A 19,455-nucleotide genomic window follows, 5' to 3' on the forward strand; every position below is an offset into this window, starting at 1 on the left:
CCTCAACCCCCTCCCTCCCTCCCTCTTTTCCCCTCAACCCCCCTCTCCATCCCTCCCTCTTTTCCCCTCAACCCAGCCCCCTTCTCTCCCTCTCTTCTCCCTCCCTCCCCTGACATGCCAATAAAATCTAAAACACAGAGATTTCACAAGGCCTACATCAGAACAGCCCACCACACACAATATTCCTTCATATCAAACCACAGTAATTGTCTTAACAAGTAATTACACACAAAAAAAAAAAAATAAAGAAATCTATTTTCATCAGCTTACAGCACACTGTGTTAGCCTATCACACACCTGTGTTAGCCTATCACACACCTGTGTTAGCCTATCACACACCTGTGTTAGCCTATCACACACCTGTGTTAGCCTATCACACACCTGTGTTAGCCTATCACACACCTGTGTTAGCCTATCACACATCTGTGTTAGCCTATCACACACCTGTGTTAGCCTATCACACACTCACTACAGACGTATCACTTCCTGGTTTCAGAGTTACATCCTTCACCTTCTACATAGTGGGATATCTACATAGTATAACTTGACATTTTTACATTAGAATATCAACACACCGAGTATACAAAACATTAAGAACACCTAGTATACAAAACGTTAAGAACACCTTCCTAATATAGAGTGAGACCGCCATCCTCATTGCCCTCAGAACAGCCTCAATGTGACAGAACGGCCTCAACGTGACAGAACGGCCTCAACGTGACAGAACGGCCTCAACGTGACAGAACGGCCTCAACGTGACAGAACGGCCTCAACGTGACAGAACGGCCTCAACGTGACAGAACGGCCTCAACGTGACAGAACGGCCTCAACGTGACAGAACGGCCTCAATGTGACAGAACGGCCTCAACGTGTCAGAACGGCCTCAACGTGTCAGAACGGCCTCAATGTGACAGAACGGCCTCAATGTGACAGAACGGCCTCAATGTGACAGAACGGCCTCAACGTGACAGAACGGCCTCAATGTGACAGAACGGCCTCAATGTGACAGAACGGCCTCAACGTGACAGAACGGCCTCAACGTGACAGAACGGCCTCAACGTGACAGAACGGCCTCAATGTGACAGAACGGCCTCAATGTGACAGAACAGCCTCAATGTGTCGGGGCATGGACTCTACAAGGTGTTGAAAGCGTTCCACAGGGTTGCTGGCCCACCTTGACTCCAGTGCTTCCCACAGTTGTGTCAAGTTGGCTGGAGGACCATTCTGTGAAAAACCCAGCAGCGTTGCAGTTCTTCACACAAACCGGTGCGCTTGGCACCTACTACCATACATTTACATTACATTTACATTTAAGTCATTTAGCAGACGCTCTTATCCAGAGCGACCCTGTTCAAAGACACTTAAATATTTTGTCTTGCCCCATTCACCCTCTGATTGGCACACAAATACAATCCACGTCTCAATTGTCAAGGCTTAAAAATCCTTCTTTAACCCGTCTCCTCCCCTTTAACCCGTCTCCTCCCCTTTAACCCATCTCCTCCCCTTCCTCTACACTGATTAAAGTGGATTTAACAAGTGTGCCCACAATGGCACCCTATCCCCTATATAGTGCACTACTTTAGACCAGAGCCCTATGGCACCCTATTCCCTATATATAGTGCACTACTTTAGACCAGAGCCCTATGGCACCCTATTCCCTATATAGTGCACTACTTTAGACCAGAGCCCTATGGCACCCTATTCCCTATATATAGTGCACTACTTTAGACCAGAGCCCTATGGCACCCTATTCCCTATATAGTGCACTACATTAGACCAGAGCCCATAGACCTCCAAAGTACTGCACTATATGGAGAATAGGGTGCCATTGGGACCTTCACACAGTATTCTCTAACCCAGTAGAGTGTCTGTACAGTCCAGTATGTTTCCTTCTCTAGTAAAGAGCGGAGTCGTTGTAGGGGCTGGAGGAAGGGAAGGTGGGACAGGGTTTGTTCCAAGGCAGTGTTCCAGAGTAGTCTGCTGTAGGGAGGCTCAGGGTGCTGGAGCTCTTCAGATGGTTCTTCACGCCCCAGGACAGGAAGGAGCCCTTCTTGGTCACCTTGCGGCCCTTGGGGCTCTTGTCGTCGTCGAATGCCAGGCAGATCATGGAGTAGGTCTTAGATATACCTCCGCAGTACGTGGCACTCTTAGTGGGCTGAGGGGACGGAGAAGGAGAGGAAGATGAGGGAGAGAGGTGAGAGAGGAGGGGATGGAGGAAGATGAGGGAGAGAGAGGAAGAGGAAGAGAGGGAGAGAGGTGGGAGGGGAGGGATGAGAGGAGGGGAGGGATGAGAGGTGGGAGGGGAGGGAGAGAGGTGGGAGGGGATGGAGAGAGGTGGGAGGGGATGGAGAGAGGTTGGAGGGGAGGGAGAGAGGTGAGACAGGAGGGGATGGAGGAAGATGAGGAAGAGAGAGGAAGAGGAAGAGAGGGAGAGAGGTGGGAGGGGAGGGAGAGAGGAGGGGAGGGATGAGAGGTGGGAGGGGAGGGAGAGAGGTGGGAGGGGATGGAGAGAGGTTGGAGGGGAGGGAGAGAGGTGAGACAGGAGGGGATGGAGGAAGATGAGGGAGAGAGAGGAAGAGAGGATATTACTACAGGTAAAGACTAAACATTTCTAATTTCTACTTAAATGAGTGAAACTGTTTGAGTTTTAAAAATATTCCCCCCAAAAATCAGGGTATTGGTCCCATAATATAAAACGCTTCCTGCAGTAGTTATCCGTTTGACTAAATGAAAAGAAGAGCACATTCAGATTGGAAACTGCCCCTTCTGTCTGTAATCATCAAGCTGAGAGAGAGAGGAACTCCTCATCGAGAGCTGAGAGAGGAGAGGAACTCCTCATCGAGAGCTGAGAGAGAGAGAGGAACTCCTCATCGAGAGCTGAGAGAGAGAGGAACTCCTCATCGAGAGCTGAGAGAGAGAGGAACTCCTCATCGAGAGCTGAGAGAGAGAGAGGAACTCCTCACCGAGAGCTGAGAGAGAGAGGAACTCCTCACAGAGAGCTGAGAGAGAGAGGAACTCTCATCGAGAGCTGAGAGAGAGAGAGGAACTCCTCACCGAGAGCTGAGAGAGGAACTCCTCACCGAGAGCTGAGAGAGAGAGAGGAACTCCTCATCGAGAGCTGAGAGAGAGAGAGGAACTCCTCATCGAGAGCTGAGAGAGAGAGAGGAACTCCTCATCGAGAGCTGAGAGAGAGAGAGGAACTCCTCATCGAGAGCTGAGAGAGAGAGAGGAACTCCTCATCGAGAGCTGAGAGAGAGAGAGGACGTCCTCATCGAGAGCTGAGAGAGAGAGAAACTCCTCATCGAGAGCTGAGAGAGAGAGGACGTCCTCATCGAGAGCTGAGAGAGAGAGGAACTCCTCATCGAGAGCTGAGAGAGAGAGAAACTCCTCATCGAGAGCTGAGAGAGAAAGGGTGACCTTCCAGGCATCCCCGGGACCCAATAAGAACCTTCCAGGCTTCCTCAGGAGCCAATAAGAACCCTCCAGGCTTCCTCAGGAGCCAATAAGAACCCTCCAGGCTTCCTTAGGAGCCAATCAGAGCCAGAGGGCGGTCCTTACCATGGGCAGGGCGCTGTCCATCAAGCTAACAACGCGGATGTCGATCCCGTCCTCGTCCACATCCTTCAACAGCCGCATCACATCGCTCACTACCATCCACTTACAGTCCGCGTCTCCCACGGCAACAATGTAGTCGCCCTCTTTCAGCCCGTCGACCTGGTAACAGAGAGAGAACAACATTTAGTCATGAACAACAGGTGGAAGGAGGTTTTTAACATTTCCAAAGCAACTGAAATAAAACATAAAAGTGAAATGATCAAAAATGAACAGTAAACATTACACTCATGGAAGTTCCAAAAATAATAAAGACATTTCAAATGTAATAAGTCTATTTACAGTGTTGTAACGATGTGCAAATAGTTAAAGTACAAAAGGGAAACTAAATAAAAACATCAATTTACACTATTGTTTGTTCTGCACTGGTTGCCTGTTTCTTGTTCAGTTCTGACATTTAGGTCGACCAGACTACTAAATGCCCCTGGAAATGATTGATTTCCCCTCTGGCATTTAGGTCGACCAGACTACTAAATGCCCCTGGAAATGATTGATTTCCCCTCTGGCATTTAGGTCGACCAGACTACTAAATGCCCCTGGAAATGATTGAGTTCCCCTCTGGCATTTAGGTCGACCAGACTACTAAATGCCCCTGGAAATGATTGAGTTCCCCTCTGGCATTTAGGTCGACCAGACTACTAAATGCCCCAGGTGATTGATTTCCCCTCTGGCATTTAGGCAACTGAACTAAATGCCCCTAAAATGAAGTTCCCCTCTGGCATTTAGGTCGAACAGTAAATGCCCCTTACACGATTGAAGTTCCCTCTGGCATTTCAAAGGTAACCAGACTACTAAATGCCCCTGAAATGATTGATATCCCCTCTGGGATGGAGAAGCTGTCTTCGTTAAAGTACTAGTGGGGAGGTATACAGTGTATTCAGAAAGTATTCAGACCCCTTGACTGGCCAAACTGACCAATCGGGGGAGAAGGGCTTTGTGCTTAGGGGCGTTGTCCTGTTGGAAGGTGAACCTCCACCACAGTCTGAGGTTCACTCTGTAAGGATCTCTCTGTACTTTACTCCGTTCATCTTTCCCTTGGTCCTGACTAGTCTCCCAGACTGCTGCTAAAAACATCCCCAAAGCATGATGCTGTGCATCAAGGGAGGTGACCAAACACCCGATGGTCACTCTGACAGAGCTCCAGAGTTCCTCTGTGGAGATGGGTCGAAGCTTCCAGAGGACAACCATCTCTGCAGCACTCCACCAATCAGGCCTTGATGGTAGAGTGGCCAGACGGAAGCCACCTCTCAGTAAAAGGCACATGACAGCCCGCTTGGAGTTTGCCAAAAGGCACCTAAAGGACTCTGACCATGAGAAACAAGATTCTCTGGTCTGATGAAACCAAGATTAAACTCTCTGGCCTGAATGCCAAGTGTCACGTCTGGAGGAAACCTGGCACCATCCCTACGGTGAAGCATGGTGGTGGCAGCATCATGCTGTGGGGATGTTTTTCAGCAGCAGGGACTGGGAGACTAGTCAGGATCAAGGGAAAGATGAACGGAGTAAAGTACAGAGAGATCATTGATGGAAACCTGCTCCAGATCGCTCAGGACCTCAGACTGTGGTGGAGGTTCACCTTCCAACAGGACAACAACCCTAAGCACACAACCCTTCCTCCTTGAGGCTAAATGTGCGTCAGACCTAACCCTTCCCCCTCATTAGCCTAAGTGTGCGTCAGCCTAACCCTTCCCTCCTTTAGCCTAAGTGTGCGTCAGCCTAACCCTTCCCTCCATTGCCCCTAAGTGATTGTCAGCCTAACCCTTCCCCCATTAGCATAAGTGTGCATCAGCTAACCCTTCCCTCCTTTAAAGCCAAAGTGGGGAGGTCAGCCTAACCCTTCCCCCATTAGCCTAAGTGTGCGTCAGACCCCCTAACCCTTCCCCTCCATTAGCCTAAGTGGCTTTGTCAGCCTAACCCTTTCTTCCTTTAGCCTAAGTGTCAGCCTAACCCTTCCCCCATTAGCCTAAGTGTGGGTCTCCTAACCCTTCCCCCATTAGCCATCTTTGCGTCAGTCCTGACCCTTCCCCCAGTGCTAAGTGTGCGTCAGCCTAACCCTTCCCCCATTGCCTGGAAGTGTGCTCCAGATAACCCTTCCCCCATTAGCCTAGACTGTGGTGGAGTTCACCTTCCCCCAGACAACAACGTCAGCCTAACCCTTCCCCCATTAGCCTAAGTGTGCGTCAGCCTAACCCTTCCCCCCCATTAGCCTAAGTGTGGGTCAGCCTAACCCTTCCCCCATTAGCCTAAGTGTGGGTCAGCCTAACCCTTCCCCCCATTAGCCTAAGTGTGGGTCAGCCTAACCCTTCCCCCCATTAGCCTAAGTGTGCGTCAGCCTAACCCTTCCCCCATTAGCCTAAGTGTGCATCAGCCTAACCCTTCCTCCTTTAGCCTAAGTGTGCGTCAGCCTAACCCTTCCCTCCTTTAGCCTAAGTGTGGGTCAGCCTAACCCTTCCCCCATTAGCCTAAGTGTGGGTCAGCCTAACCCTTCCCCCCATTAGCCTAAGTGTGGGTCAGCCTAACCCTTCCCCCCATTAGCCTAAGTGTGGGTCAGCCTAACCCTTCCCCCATTAGCCTAAGTGTGCGTCAGCCTAACCCTTCCCCCCATTAGCCTAAGTGTGCGTCAGCCTAACCCTTCCCCCCATTAGCCTAAGTGTGCGTCAGCCTAACCCTTCCCCCCCATTAGCCTAAGTGTGCGTCAGCCTAACCCTCCCCCTCCATTAGCCTAAGTGTGCGTCAGCCTAACCCTTCCCCCCATTAGCCTAAGTGTGCGTCAGCCTAACCATTCCCCCCATTAGCCTAAGTGTGCGTCAGCCTAACCCTTCCCTCCTTTAGCCTAAGTGTGCGTCAGCCTAACCCTTCCCCCCATTAGCCTAAGTGTGCATCAGCCTAACCCTTCCTTCCTTTAGCCTAAGTGTGCGTCAGCCTAACCCTTCCCTCCTTTAGCCTAAGTGTGGGTCAGCCTAACCCTTCCCCCCCATTAGCCTAAGTGTGGGTCAGCCTAACCCTTCCCCCCATTAGCCGAAGTGTGGGTCAGCCTAACCCTTCCCTCCTTTAGCCTAAGTGTGGGTCAGCCTAACCCTTCCCCCCATTAGCCTACGTGTGCGTCAGCCTAACCCTTCCCCCCCAGTAACCAGTAGTATAGCAGACTCACAGCGGCAGGGCAGAGTGGGTCCAGGGAGGTAACCTGTACAGGTACTGGGTCTCCTCTCAGGGTGAAGCCCAGGTCTCTGTCCTCCAGTCTCAGCCTGACGGTACGAGGAGCTGTCCACCGTTGCTTAGCAGAGAACACTGACAGAGGACCCTGGAGGGGGAGGGGCAGGTTGTTGTGAAAACTTACCATGGACACCCCAAACCTTGATAGGACTGACAGTGTGCATCCCAACGGGACCTGGTCTAAGGTAGGGCACTATGGAGCCTGGTCTAAGGTAGGGTACTATGGAGCCTGGTCTAAGGTAGGGCACTATGGAGCCTGGTCTAAGGTAGGGCACTATGGAGCCTGGTCTAAGGTAGGGCACTATGGAGCCTGGTCTAAGGTAGGGCACTATGGAGCCTGGTCTAAGGTAGGGCACTATGGAGCCTGGTCTAAGGTAGGGCACTATGGAGCCTGGTCTAAGGTAGGGCACTATGGAGCCTGGTCTAAGGTAGGGCACTATGGAGCCTGGTCTAAGGTAGGGTACTATGGAGCCTGGTCTAAGGTAGGGCACTATGGAGCCTGGTCAGAGGGCACTATGGAGCCTGGTCAGAGGGCACTATGGAGCCTGGTCAGAGGGCACTATGGAGCCTGGTCAGAGGGCACTATGGAGCCTGGTCAGAGGGTACTATGGAGCCTGGTCAGAGGGCGCTATGGAGCCTGGACACTAGGTAGGGCACTATGGAGCCTGGTCAGAGGGCACTATGGAGCCTGGTCAGAGGGCACTATGGAGCCTGGTCAGGGGGCACTATGGAGCCTGGTCAGGGGGCACTATGGAGCCTGGTCAGGGGGCACTATGGAGCCTGGTCAGGGGGCACTATGGAGCCTGGTCAGGGGGCACTATGGAGCCTGGTCAGAGGGCACTATGGAGCCTGGTCAGAGGGCACTATGGAGCCTGGTCAGAGGGCACTATGGAGCCTGGTCAGAGGGCACTATGGAGCCTGGTCAGAGGGCACTATGGAGCCTGGTCAGAGGGCACTATGGAGCCTGGTCAGAGGGTACTATGGAGCCTGGTCAGAGGGCACTATGGAGCCTGGTCAGAGGGCACTATGGAGCCTGGTCAGAGGGCACTATGGAGCCTGGTCAGAGGGCACTATGGAGCCTGGTCAGAGGGCACTATGGAGCCTGGTCAGAGGGCACTATGGAGCCTGGTCAGAGGGCACTATGGAGCCTGGTCAGAGGGCACTATGGAGCCTGGTCAGAGGGTACTATGGAGCCTGGTCAGAGGGCACTATGGAGCCTGGTCAGAGGGCACTATGGAGCCTGGTCAGAGGGCACTATGGAGCCTGGTCAGAGGGCACTATGGAGCCTGGTCAGAGGGTACTATGGAGCCTGGTCAGAGGGCACTATGGAGCCTGGTCAGAGGGCACTATGGAGCCTGGTCAGAGGGTACTATGGAGCCTGGTCAGAGGGTACTATGGAGCCTGGTCTAAGGTAGGGCACTATGGAGCCTGGTCAGAGGGCACTATGGAGCCTGGTCAGAGGGCACTATGGAGCCTGGTCAAGGGCACTATGGAGCCTGGTCAGAGGGTACTATGGAGCCTGGTCAGAGGGCACTATGGAGCCTGGTCAGGTAGGGCACTATGGAGCCTGGTCAGAGGGCACTATGGAGCCTGGTCAGAGGGTACTATGGAGCCTGGTCAGAGGGCACTATGGAGCCTGGTCAGAGGGCACTATGGAGCCTGGTCAGAGGGTACTATGGAGCCTGGTCAGAGGGCACTATGGAGCCTGGTCAGAGGGCACTATGGAGCCTGGTCAGAGGGCACTATGGAGCCTGGTCAGAGGGCCACTATGGAGCCTGGTCAGAGGGCACTATGGAGCCTGGTCAGAGGGCACTATGGAGCCTGGTCAGAGGGCACTATGGAGCCTGGTCAGAGGGCACTATGGAGCCTGGTCAGAGGGCACTATGGAGCCTGGTCAGAGGGCACTATGGAGCCTGGTCAGAGGGCACTATGGAGCCTGGTCAGAGGGCACTATGGAGCCTGGTCAGAGGGCACTATGGAGCCTGGTCAGAGGGCACTATGGAGCCTGGTCAGAGGGCACTATGGAGCCTGGTCAGAGGGCACTATGGAGCCTGGTCAGAGGGCACTATGGAGCCTGGTCAGAGGGTACTATGGAGCCTGGTCAGAGGGCACTATGGAGCCTGGTCAGAGGGCACTATGGAGCCTGGTCAGAGGGTACTATGGAGCCTGGTCAGAGGGCACTATGGAGCCTGGTCAGAGGGCACTATGGAGCCTGGTCAGAGGGCACTATGGAGCCTGGTCAGAGGGCACTATGGAGCCTGGTCAGAGGGCACTATGGAGCCTGGTCAGAGGGCACTATGGAGCCTGGTCAGAGGGCACTATGGAGCCTGGTCAGAGGGCACTATGGAGCCTGGTCAGAGGGCACTATGGAGCCTGGTCAGAGGGCACTATGGAGCCTGGTCAGAGGGTACTATGGAGCCTGGTCAGAGGGTACTATGGAGCCTGGTCAGAGGGCACTATGGAGCCTGGTCAGAGGGCACTATGGAGCCTGGTCAGAGGGCACTATGGAGCCTGGTCAGAGGGCACTATGGAGCCTGGTCAGAGGGCACTATGGAGCCTGGTCAGAGGGTACTATGGAGCCTGGTCAGAGGGTGCTATGGAGCCTGGTCAAAGTAGGGTACTATGGAGCCTGGTCACTATGGAGGGCACTATGGAGCCTGGTCAGAGGGTACTATGGAGCCTGGTCAGAGGGTACTATGGAGCCTGGTCAGAGGGTACTATGGAGCCTGGTCAGAGGGTACTATGGAGCCTGGTCAGAGGGTACTATGGAGCCTGGTCAGAGGGCACTATGGAGCCTGGTCAGAGGGCACTATGGAGCCTGGTCAGAGGGCACTATGGAGCCTGGTCAGAGGGCACTATGGAGCCTGGTCAGAGGGCACTATGGAGCCTGGTCAGAGGGCACTATGGAGCCTGGTCAGAGGGCACTATGGAGCCTGGTCAGAGGGCACTATGGAGCCTGGTCAGAGGGCACTATGGAGCCTGGTCAGAGGGCACTATGGAGCCTGGTCAGAGGGTACTATGGAGCCTGGTCAGAGGGTACTATGGAGCCTGGTCAGAGGGCACTATGGAGCCTGGTCAGAGGGCACTATGGAGCCTGGTCAGAGGGCACTATGGAGCCTGGTCAGAGGGCACTATGGAGCCTGGTCAGAGGGCACTATGGAGCCTGGTCAGAGGGCACTATGGAGCCTGGTCAGAGGGCACTATGGAGCCTGGTCAGAGGGCACTATGGAGCCTGGTCAGAGGGCACTATGGAGCCTGGTCAGAGGGCACTATGGAGCCTGGTCAGAGGGCACTATGGAGCCTGGTCAGAGGGCACTATGGAGCCTGGTCAGAGGGCACTATGGAGCCTGGTCAGAGGGCACTATGGAGCCTGGTCAGAGGGCACTATGGAGCCTGGTCAGAGGGCACTATGGAGCCTGGTCAGAGGGTACTATGGAGCCTGGTCAGAGGGTACTATGGAGCCTGGTCAGAGGGTACTATGGAGCCTGGTCAGAGGGCACTATGGAGCCTGGTCAGAGGGCACTATGGAGCCTGGTCAGAGGGCACTATGGAGCCTGGTCAGAGGGTACTATGGAGCCTGGTCAGAGGGCACTATGGAGCCTGGTCAGAGGGCACTATGGAGCCTGGTCAGAGGGCACTATGGAGCCTGGTCAGAGGGTACTATGGAGCCTGGTCAGAGGGCACTATGGAGCCTGGTCAGAGGGCACTATGGAGCCTGGTCAGAGGGCACTATGGAGCCTGGTCAGAGGGCACTATGGAGCCTGGTCAGAGGGTACTATGGAGCCTGGTCAGAGGGCACTATGGAGCCTGGTCAGAGGGCACTATGGAGCCTGGTCAGAGGGCACTATGGAGCCTGGTCAGAGGGCACTATGGAGCCTGGTCAGAGGGCACTATGGAGCCTGGTCAGAGGGCACTATGGAGCCTGGTCAGAGGGCACTATGGAGCCTGGTCAGAGGGCACTATGGAGCCTGGTCAGAGGGCACTATGGAGCCTGGTCAGAGGGCACTATGGAGCCTGGTCAGAGGGTACTATGGAGCCTGGTCAGAGGGTACTATGGAGCCTGGTCAGAGGGCACTATGGAGCCTGGTCAGAGGGTACTATGGAGCCTGGTCAGAGGGCACTATGGAGCCTGGTCAGAGGGTACTATGGAGCCTGGTCAGAGGGTACTATGGAGCCTGGTCAGAGGGTACTATGGAGCCTGGTCTAAGGTAGGGCACTATGGAGCCTGGTCAGAGGGCACTATGGAGCCTGGTCAGAGGGTACTATGGAGCCTGGTCAGAGGGTACTATGGAGCCTGGTCAGAGGGCACTATGGAGCCTGGTCAGAGGGTACTATGGAGCCTGGTCAGAGGGCACTATGGAGCCTGGTCAGAGGGCACTATGGAGCCTGGTCAGAGGGCACTATGGAGCCTGGTCAGAGGGTACTATGGAGCCTGGTCAGAGGGCACTATGGAGCCTGGTCAGAGGGTACTATGGAGCCTGGTCAGAGGGTACTATGGAGCCTGGTCAGAGGGCACTATGGAGCCTGGTCAGAGGGCACTATGGAGCCTGGTCAGAGGGCACTATGGAGCCTGGTCAGAGGGCACTATGGAGCCTGGTCAGAGGGCACTATGGAGCCTGGTCTATGGAGCCTGGTCAGAGGGCACTATGGAGCCTGGTCAGAGGGCACTATGGAGCCTGGTCAGAGGGCACTATGGAGCCTGGTCAGAGGGCACTATGGAGCCTGGTCAGAGGGCACTATGGAGCCTGGTCAGAGGGCACTATGGAGCCTGGTCAGAGGGCACTATGGAGCCTGGTCAGAGGGCACTATGGAGCCTGGTCAGAGGGCACTATGGAGCCTGGTCAGAGGGCACTATGGAGCCTGGTCAGAGGGTACTATGGAGCCTGGTCAGAGGGCACTATGGAGCCTGGTCAGAGGGCACTATGGAGCCTGGTCAGAGGGCACTATGGAGCCTGGTCAGAGGGTACTATGGAGCCTGGTCAGAGGGCACTATGGAGCCTGGTCAGAGGGCACTATGGAGCCTGGTCAGAGGGCACTATGGAGCCTGGTCAGAGGGTACTATGGAGCCTGGTCAGAGGGCACTATGGAGCCTGGTCAGAGGGCACTATGGAGCCTGGTCAGAGGGCACTATGGAGCCTGGTCAGAGGGTACTATGGAGCCTGGTCAGAGGGTACTATGGAGCCTGGTCAGAGGGCACTATGGAGCCTGGTCAGAGGGCACTATGGAGCCTGGTCAGAGGGCACTATGGAGCCTGGTCAGAGGGCACTATGGAGCCTGGTCAGAGGGCACTATGGAGCCTGGTCAGAGGGCACTATGGAGCCTGGTCAGAGGGCACTATGGAGCCTGGTCAGAGGGCACTATGGAGCCTGGTCAGAGGGCACTATGGAGCCTGGTCAGAGGGCACTATGGAGCCTGGTCAGAGGGCACTATGGAGCCTGGTCAGAGGGCACTATGGAGCCTGGTCAGAGGGCACTATGGAGCCTGGTCAGAGGGCACTATGGAGCCTGGTCAGAGGGTACTATGGAGCCTGGTCAGAGGGTACTATGGAGCCTGGTCAGAGGGCACTATGGAGCCTGGTCAGAGGGCACTATGGAGCCTGGTCAGAGGGTACTATGGAGCCTGGTCTAAGGTAGGGTACTATGGAGCCTGGTCAGAGGGCACTATGGAGCCTGGTCAGAGGGTACTATGGAGCCTGGTCAGAGGGTACTATGGAGCCTGGTCAGAGGGTACTATGGAGCCTGGTCAGAGGGTACTATGGAGCCTGGTCAGAGGGCACTATGGAGCCTGGTCAGAGGGCACTATGGAGCCTGGTCAGAGGGCACTATGGAGCCTGGAGGGTACTATGGAGCCTGGTAGGGTACTATGGAGCCTGGAGGGCACTATGGAGCCTGGTCAGAGGGCACTATGGAGCCTGGTCAGAGGGCACTATGGAGCCTGGTCAGAGGGTACTATGGAGCCTGGTCTATGGAGCCTGGTAGGGCACTATGGAGCCTGGTCTAAGGTAGGGTACTATGGAGCCTGGTCTATGGAGGTAGGGTACTATGGAGCCTGGTCTAAGGGTACTATGGAGCCTGGTCAGAGGGCACTATGGAGCCTGGTCAAGGTAGGGTACTATGGAGCCTGGTCTAAGGTAGGGTACTATGGAGCCTGGTCAGTAGGGCACTATGGAGCCTGGTCAGAGGGCACTATGGAGCCTGGTCAGAGGGTACTATGGAGCCTGGTCTAAGGTAGGGTACTATGGAGCCTGGTCTAAGGTAGGGCACTATGGAGCCTGGTCAGTAGGGCACTATGGAGCCTGGTCAGGAGGGCACTATGGAGCCTGGTCAGAGGGCACTATGGAGCCTGGTAGGGCACTATGGAGCCTGGTCAGGTAGGGTACTATGGAGCCTGGTCTAAGGTAGGGCACTATGGAGCCTGGTCAGAGGGTACTATGGAGCCTGGTCAGAGGGTACTATGGAGCCTGGTCTAAGGGCACTATGGAGCCTGGTCAGAGGGCACTATGGAGCCTGGTCAGAGGGGCACTATGGAGCCTGGTCAGAGGGCACTATGGAGCCTGGTCTAAGGTAGGGTACTATGGAGCCTGGTCAGAGGGTACTATGGAGCCTGGTCAGAGGGCACTATGGAGCCTGGTCAGAGGGTACTATGGAGCCTGGTAGGGCACTATGGAGCCTGGTCTAAGGTAGGGCACTATGGAGCCTGGTCAGAGGGTACTATGGAGCCTGGTCAGTAGGGCACTATGGAGCCTGGTCAGGTAGGGTACTATGGAGCCTCAGAGGGTCTATGGAGCCTGGTAGGGCACTATGGAGCCTGGTCAGAGGGCACTATGGAGCCTGGTCAGAGGGCACTATGGAGCCTGGTCTAAGGTATGGAGCCTGGAGCCTGGTCTAAGGTCAGAGGGCACTATGGAGCCTGGTCTAAAGGGCACTATGGAGCCTGGTCAGAGGGTACTATGGAGCCTGGTCAGAGGGCACTATGGAGCCTGGTCAGAGGGTACTATGGAGCCTGGTCAGTAGGGCACTATGGAGCCTGGTCAGAGGGTACTATGGAGCCTGGTCAGAGGGTACTATGGAGCCTGGTCTAAGGTAGGGTACTATGGAGCCTGGTCAGTAGGGTACTATGGAGCCTGGTCTATGGAGCCTGGTAGGGTACTATGGAGCCTGGTCTAAGGTAGGGTACTATGGAGCCTGGTCAGAGGGCACTATGGAGCCTGGTCAGAGGGCACTATGGAGCCTGGTCTACTATGGAGCCTGGTCAGAGGGTACTATGGAGCCTGGTCAGAGGGCACTATGGAGCCTGGTCAGAGGGCACTATGGAGCCTGGTCTAAGGTAGGGCACTATGGAGCCTGGTCTAATGGAGCCTGGTCAGAGGGCACTATGGAGCCTGGTCAGAGGGTACTATGGAGCCTGGTCAGAGGGCACTATGGATCCTGGTCAGAGGGTACTATGGAGCCTGGTCAGTAGGGTACTATGGAGCCTGGTCAGAGGGCACTATGGAGCCTGGTCAGAGGGCACTATGGAGCCTGGTCAGGGGCACTATGGAGCCTGGGTACTATGGAGCCTGGTCTAAGGTAGGGTACTATGGAGCCTGGTCAGAGGGTACTATGGAGCCTGGTAGGGCACTATGGAGCCTGGTCAGAGGGTACTATGGAGCCTGGTCAGAGGGCACTATGGAGCCTGGTCTAAGGTAGGGCACTATGGAGCCTGGTCAGAGGGTACTATGGAGCCTGGTCAGAGGGCACTATGGAGCCTGGTCAGAGGGTACTATGGAGCCTGGTCAGAGGGTACTATGGAGCCTGGTCAGGAGGGCACTATGGAGCCTGGTCTATGGAGCCTGGTAGGGCACTATGGAGCCTGGTCTATGGAGCCTGGTCAGAGGGTACTATGGAGCCTGGTCAGAGGGCACTATGGAGCCTGGTCAGAGGGTACTATGGAGCCTGGTCAGAGGGGCACTATGGAGCCTGGTCAGAGGGTACTATGGAGCCTGGTCAGGAGGGTACTATGGAGCCTGGTCTAAGTAGGGCACTATGGAGCCTGGTCTATGGAGGTCAGAGGGTACTATGGAGCCTGGTCAGAGGGTACTATGGAGCCTGGTCAGAGGGCACTATGGAGCCTGGTCAGAGGGTACTATGGAGCCTGGTCTAAGGTAGGGTACTATGGAGCCTGGTCAGAGGGCACTATGGAGCCTGGTCAGGAGGGCACTATGGAGCCTGGTCAGAGGGTACTATGGAGCCTGGTCAGAGGGTACTATGGAGCCTGGTCAGAGGGTACTATGGAGCCTGGTCTAAGGTAGGGTACTATGGAGCCTGGTCTAAGGTAGGGTACTATGGAGCCTGGTCAGAGGGTACTATGGAGCCTGGTCAGAGGGTACTATGGAGCCTGGTCAGAGGGCACTATGGAGCCTGGTCAAGGGCACTATGGAGCCTGGTCAGAGGGCACTATGGAGCCTGGTCTAATCCTGGTAGGGTACTATGGAGCCTGGTCTACTATGGAGCCTGGTAGGGCACTATGGAGCCTGGTCTATGGAGGTCAGAGGGCACTATGGAGCCTGGTCTAAGGTAGGGTACTATGGAGCCTGGTCAGAGGGTACTATGGAGCCTGGTCAGAGGGCACTATGGAGCCTGGTCAGAGGGTACTATGGAGCCTGGTCAGAGGGCACTATGGAGCCTGGTCTAAGGTAGGGCACTATGGAGCCTGGTCAGGTAGGGTACTATGGAGCCTGGTCAGAGGGCACTATGGAGGTCAGAGGGCACTATGGAGCCTGGTCAGAGGGCACTATGGAGCCTGGTCTAAGTAGGGCACTATGGAGCCTGGTCAAGGTAGGGCACTATGGAGCCTGGTCAGAGGGTACTATGGAGCCTGGTCAGAGGGCACTATGGAGCCTGGTCTAAGTAGGGCACTATGGAGCCTGGTCAGAGGGCACTAGGAGCCTGGTCTATGGGCACTGGAGTCTGGTCAGAGGGCACTATGGAGCCTGGTCAGTAGGGCACTATGGAGCCTGGTCAGTAGGGCACTATGGAGCCTGGTCAGAGGGCACTATGGAGCCTGGTCAGAGGGCACTATGGCCTGGTCAAAGCCTGGTCAGAGGGCACTATGGAGCCTGGTCTAAGGTAGGGTACTATGGAGCCTGGTCAGAGGGCACTATGGAGCCTGGTCAGAGGGCACTATGGAGCCTGGTCTATGGAGCCTGGTAGGGTACTATGGAGCCTGGTCTAAGGTAGGGTACTATGGAGCCTGGTCTAAGGTAGGGTACTATGGAGCCTGGTCAGGTAGGGTACTATGGAGCCTGGTCTAAGGTAGGGTACTATGGAGCCTGGTCAGAGGGTACTATGGAGCCTGGTCAGGTAGGGTACTATGGAGCCTGGTCTAAGGTAGGGCACTATGGAGCCTGGTCAGGTAGGGCACTATGGAGCCTGGTCAGAGGGCACTATGGAGCCTGGTAGAGGGTACTATGGAGCCTGGTCAGGTAGGGCACTATGGAGCCTGGTCTAAGGTAGGGCACTATGGAGCCTGGTCAGAGGGTACTATGGAGCCTGGTCAGGTACTATGGAGCCTGGTCAAGGTAGGGTACTATGGAGCCTGGTCAGAGGGTACTATGGAGCCTGGTCAGTAGGGCACTATGGAGCCTGGTCAGGTAGGGTACTATGGAGCCTGGTCTAAGGTAGGGTACTATGGAGCCTGGTCAGAGGTACTATGGAGCCTGGTAGGGCACTATGGAGCCTGGTCTAAGGTAGGGCCTACTATGGAGCCTGGTCTAAGGTAGGGTACTATGGAGCCTGGTCTAAGGTAGGGCACTATGGAGCCTGGTCTATGGAGCCTGGTCAGAGGGCACTATGGAGCCTGGTCAGAGGGCACTATGGAGCCTGGTCAGAGGGCACTATGGAGCCTGGTCTAAGGTAGGGTACTATGGAGCCTGGTCTAAGGTAGGGTACTATGGAGCCTGGTCTAAGGTAGGGTACTATGGAGCCTGGTCTATGGAGCCTGGTCAGAGGGCACTATGGAGCCTGGTCTAAGGTAGGGTACTATGGAGCCTGGTCTAAGGTAGGGTACTATGGAGCCTGGTCAGAGGGCACTATGGAGCCTGGTCAGAGGGCACTATGGAGCCTGGTCAGTAGGGTACTATGGAGCCTGGTCTAAGGTAGGGTACTATGGAGCCTGGTCAGAGGGCACTATGGAGCCTGGTCAGAGGGCACTATGGAGCCTGGTACTATGGAGCCTGGTCTAAGGTAGGGTACTATGGAGCCTGGTCAGAGGGCACTATGGAGCCTGGTCTAAGGGGTACTATGGAGCCTGGTCTAAGGTAGGGTACTATGGAGCCTGGTCTAAGGTAGGGTACTATGGAGCCTGGTCAAGGGTATGGAGCCTGGTCAGAGGGCACTATGGAGCCTGGTCAGAGGGTACTATGGAGCCTGGTCAGAGGGCACTATGGAGCCTGGTCAGAGGGTACTATGGAGCCTGGTCTAAGGTAGGGTACTATGGAGCCTGGTCAGGGGCACTATGGAGCCTGGTCAGAGGGCACTATGGAGCCTGGTCAGAGGGTACTATGGAGCCTGGTCTAAGGTAGGGCACTATGGAGCCTGGTCTAAGGTAGGGTACTATGGAGCCTGGTCTAAGGTAGGGTACTATGGAGCCTGGTCTAAGGTAGGGTACTATGGAGCCTGGTCAGAGGGCACTATGGAGCCTGGTCAGAGGGCACTATGGAGCCTGGTCAGAGGGCACTATGGAGCCTGGTCAGAGGGTACTATGGAGCCTGGTCTAAGGTAGGGTACTATGGAGCCTGGTCTAAGGAGCCTGGTCAGGGGCACTATGGAGCCTGGTCAGAGGGTACTATGGAGCCTGGTCTAAGGTAGGGTACTATGGAGCCTGGTCAGGTAGGGTACTATGGAGCCTGGTCAGGTAGGGCACTATGGAGCCTGGTGGAGCCTGGTCAGAGGGTACTATGGAGCCTGGTCAGGAGGGTACTATGGAGCCTGGTCAGAGGGCACTATGGAGCCTGGTCAGAGGGCACTATGGAGCCTGGTCAGAGGGTACTATGGAGCCTGGTCTAAGGTAGGGTACTATGGAGCCTGGTCAGAGGGCACTATGGAGCCTGGTAGGGCACTATGGAGCCTGGTCAGAGGGCACTATGGAGCCTGGTCAGAGGGTACTATGGAGCCTGGTCTAAGGTAGGGTACTATGGAGCCTGGTCTAAGGTAGGGTACTATGGAGCCTGGTCAGAGGGTACTATGGAGCCTGGTCAGAGGGTACTATGGAGCCTGGTCAGGTAGGGTACTATGGAGCCTGGTCAGAGGGTACTATGGAGCCTGGTCAGAGGGCACTATGGAGCCTGGTCAGAGGGCACTATGGAGCCTGGTCAGAGGGCACTATGGAGCTTGGTGGTACTATGGAGCCTGGTCAGAGGGCACTATGGAGCCTGGTCTAAGGTAGGGTACTATGGAGCCTGGTCAGAGGGCACTATGGAGCCTGGTCAGAGGGCACTATGGAGCCTGGTCAGAGGGCACTATGGAGCCTGGTCAGAGGGTACTATGGAGCCTGGTCTAAGGTAGGGTACTATGGAGCCTGGTCTAAGGTAGGGTACTATGGAGCCTGGTAGGGTACTATGGAGCCTGGTCAGGAGGGTACTATGGAGCCTGGTCAGAGGGTACTATGGAGCCTGGTCTAAGGTAGGGTACTATGGAGCCTGGTCAGAGGGCACTATGGAGCCTGGTCAGGTAGGGCACTATGGAGCCTGGTCAGAGGGCACTATGGAGCTTGGTCAGAGGGTACTATGGAGCCTGGTCAGAGGGCACTATGGAGCCTGGTCAGGTAGGGTACTATGGAGCCTGGTCAGTAGGGCACTATGGAGCCTGGTCAGAGGGTACTATGGAGCCTGGTCAGAGGGTACTATGGAGCCTGGTCTAAGGTAGGGTACTATGGAGCCTGGTCTAAGGTAGGGTACTATGGAGCCTGGTCAGAGGGTACTATGGAGCCTGGTCAGAGGGTACTATGGAGCCTGGTCAGAGGGTACTATGGAGCCTGGTCTACTATGGAGCCTGGTCAGAGGGTACTATGGAGCCTGGTCTAAGGTAGGGTACTATGGAGCCTGGTCAGAGGGCACTATGGAGCCTGGTCAGAGGGCACTATGGAGCCTGGTCAGAGGGCACTATGGAGCCTGGTCTAAGGTAGGGTACTATGGAGCCTGGTCTAAGGTAGGGCACTATGGAGCCTGGTCAGGTAGGGCACTATGGAGCCTGGTCTAAGGTAGGGTACTATGGAGCCTGGTCTAAGGTAGGGTACTATGGAGCCTGGTCTAAGGTAGGGCACTATGGAGCCTGGTCAGGTAGGGTACTATGGAGCCTGGTCAGAGGGCACTATGGAGCCTGGTCAGAGGGCACTATGGAGCCTGGTCAGAGGGCACTATGGAGCCTGGTCAGAGGGTACTATGGAGCCTGGTCTAAGGTCAGAGGGTACTATGGAGCCTGGTCTAAGGTAGGGCACTATGGAGCCTGGTCTATGGAGCCTGGTAGGGCACTATGGAGCCTGGTCAGGTAGGGTACTATGGAGCCTGGTCTAAGGTAGGGTACTATGGAGCCTGGTCTAAGGTAGGGTACTATGGAGCCTGGTCAGAGGGCACTATGGAGCCTGGTCAGAGGG

General features: G+C 55.5%; 1 pseudogene; it reads right to left on the reverse strand.

The window, feature by feature from the left end:
* Window positions 1-96: 96 nt before the first annotated feature.
* LOC118382675 (rhophilin-2-like) overlaps window positions 97-19,455 on the reverse strand; it is a 59,913-nt pseudogene continuing 40,554 nt past the window's right edge.

This window comes from Oncorhynchus keta, unplaced genomic scaffold, assembly GCF_023373465.1.
Source record: "Oncorhynchus keta strain PuntledgeMale-10-30-2019 unplaced genomic scaffold, Oket_V2 Un_contig_3778_pilon_pilon, whole genome shotgun sequence".
Classification (NCBI taxonomy): domain Eukaryota; kingdom Metazoa; phylum Chordata; class Actinopteri; order Salmoniformes; family Salmonidae; genus Oncorhynchus; species Oncorhynchus keta.